Source organism: Pungitius pungitius, chromosome 13 (assembly GCF_949316345.1).
Source record: "Pungitius pungitius chromosome 13, fPunPun2.1, whole genome shotgun sequence".
NCBI classification, from domain to species: Eukaryota; Metazoa; Chordata; class Actinopteri; order Perciformes; family Gasterosteidae; genus Pungitius; species Pungitius pungitius.
Window position 1 is genome coordinate 19473699 of NC_084912.1, and position 3325 is coordinate 19477023.

Consider the following 3325-nt stretch of genomic DNA (forward strand, 5'->3'; position numbering starts at 1 on the left):
GGTCACTTGTTGATTTTGAATAATGTGGTTACTATTGGATTATTGCCATATTAATGGCTTTCGGTCATGTTAGAATATCTTACTTTTTTTTTTAAACGTGTCCCTAAAGATTTTAGTTCAGGTTATAGGTTGACTACTTTAAAACAAAGTAAACCATCTAATGTAGGTACAGTCTTTATAGATGTGGCAAGCGTGAGGTGGGGTAGGAACTACCCCGATAATCTATGTTTTAACTAGGAAAAAAAAAGGGAAACTAAAGGAAACCAGCAACGCCACCCTGGGAGAAATCACCCAGGGAAAAGAAAGAAATCTATGAATAAGGTAAATTACTAAATCTAACAAAAGGACAACACAAGTTCGTTACACTGAGCAGGCAAGAGACGTGTTTCCAAAATATACAACAGTTTATTAGGCACAATTCAAATCTAAAAAAAAGGTTATCCTATTGGTATAAATTATCATGTTTTCCAGGGCTGGGGCCTTCGTGCTCAAGGTGAGTGAGGGGTGGAGGTATAAACTTAAAATGGGAGCACCACAATCCAAAATTAACACTCCAAACACACAAAGACAAAGCAAAACAAAGGAGGGGAGTGAATAAGACACTACACACGAAGGGACACCATCACCAAACAGGATCACCAGTGAGGCCCTCAGCGCCTGGAATCACAAAGATGGACAGTTAATGGGAGACTGGAAATAATATCAACAACAATAAAGATCCAATACAAATCAAAAAAGAAAGGAAAATATCAATACAGGTTACAGTTTGAACTCAAATAACTAAACCATCAAATAATCAAAAATAGCTACAAAAATAATAAAGAAAAATCTCCCTTGCCATCCACCTCCTATTTCAGGCAGCTAAACATGAAAACATAATACAATAGGCATTAAAATGCGGACAACTGGATTTCCACACCCGAACACAGCAGCAGGCAATGTCCGAAGGTGCATGGTGCTGCCATAATGAGGACACCTGGTGGATTTAGGTAACTTAGTTAACTTCCTTGCTCAAGGAAAGAATGACCTGTTATCCACTTTGTCATGTCAGGGATTTATATAAGGTGCTGTAACTTTGTTGGTCCAGAATTAGAGGGTTACCTGTTTGATTATAGCCAATCCACTTCTCCAGACACCACTACACTACTGGGACTAGCCCAAACCATGAAAAACATCCCAAGACCATTATCTCACCTTCAAAATATGTCAATATAATTTTGCCTGCAGTATATAGTGTAGCAAGGTAGTCTTCAGTATTTTTTATAGTTACATTTTAGGGGACCCCCCAAGAGTCCTACGTCATTTCGAACCCTGATTATACTCACAAACTTCGGTTAGTGACACGTACCCTGAACTTAACTTGAAGCTAAACTTGTGATTGGCTGACATCCTAACGTCGAGCTTCCTCAATCACAGGTGTACTTCCCGGGCTCCGCCAGCAGCTTAATGACATCAACAAAGGAAAAACACCACGCCCCCGGTTTAAGTCCAGCATACGGGGAGTAGCCTCGTTAGCAGTTTAGCTGGCTAGCACTTATCGCTCTCCCATGTCCCAAATATCTAACCGCCCTGCCTCCACATTACTTACGGTCTGCTCATCCCGGGACTCTGCGCTAACTCACAACACGCACGTCCATGTACCGTTAGCTAAACGCGGTTAAACCTACACGTCCCTGCACAGTGGATGACTCCTGAGCTACGGCCTTTATGGCCATCGAACACCAGCTGGTCACTAATGAGATCACAGCGCAGAGATTTACACAGAATCCACACCTCAAACAAATGCTTCCTGGAGCAAAACTATTTGGAGTAGCCAAAAAATAATGGCAGTTTGAACGCATGAGTGTAGTTTTTATGTCTCTATGTGTTTAAAAACTGCTCTACCAACAGTTTACAAAACATGTACCTTCTGTTGTTTTCTGATTTTGTCCACACTCTAAGTTCGACTCTAACTTCGAAAGGGACCCCAAAACTAATTAAACATAATTAGTGATTATGAAAAAACTATAATAGATATCAAGATCAGACAAATTAAATTGTCATCACTGCATTCCAACAATAACGATTCAAATAACAATACTTGGAATGCATCACTGCATTCCAACAATAAAGATTCGAATAACAATACTTGAAATGCATCAATGCATTCCAACTAACTAGAAAATCATTTGCTGCTGAAAATGCGTTGGAATGCCGAAAGCTGAAATTAATTTCAAAAATAGATATCAACAAGCTGTTTTTTATGAAATTGTTAAGACTTGTGTCAACATTTTAAAGTGAAAGCTGAAAGATTGGAAAAGCTGAAAAAGTTTAAAGTTGAAGAAGTTGAGAGGATTTGAAAATGTAATCCATTGGAAACCATGTTAAAAAGGTTGATAATTTTAATTTATATTAATTCAATTCAAGAGCTAAAAAGCTGAAAAGTCATAGCACACCTCTCCTGAAGGAGCTGAACATTTTAATATTTGAACTGTTTAAATAGCTGAAAGTGTGAAGGAGTTGAAAGCTGCGGCGGAAGAAATAGAATAAGTAGAATGAAGAATAGAAGAACAATACTTGGAATGCATCAATGCATTCCAACAATAATGTTTTACGTTTGTAAAAATTGCTTCGATAACAAAATTCTATATTTCATGAAGAGATTAATAAATATCCTCAAGTTTTCTACATGTTTAATCCTTGATGTTTTAAATTTACACATTTTCATATAATTGTCCGATGGCAGTCATGTGCCGATCTCGGTGTTTCTCACGGCAAGTCTGCGCGTGTGCTTACTCATACAGTGCGACCCCCAGTGGACTGATTAGGAAAGGCAGATACATATGAAGGTAGATTTGTTTCTTCATTATGCAAACAAAAAAAATGTTTTGAGAGCAAAAACTAACGAATAATTAATTCTCAGTTTATATAGTTTTACTTAAAAACGTTATTTTTGCGTGCAATGCAAGAAATTTGCTCTCAAAACATTTTTTTGTTTGCATAATAAAGACACAAATCTACCTTCATAGATACAGTCATAGAAATGCAGTTAATGTAATTATCATATAAAAGCAAAGTCATCATGAACTGGACACCCGGGTGGGGCATTTGTAACCCGCCGATTTTGATACCCACGAACTACAGGTTTCAACAAGACCTGAATGTAACACGATCAGTACAGTAACACCTTGATTACGTGGAGCTGGAACTGTTGTTCAATGCGATTATTTGCCATTAAATCGAGCCAACAGGAAGGGCTGCAAACGTGCTTTTATTGGCAAATACAACATCCACAGCTTTTACATCAACATCTTCATGACTTTTGAAAAAAAAGAAACGGGTCTCA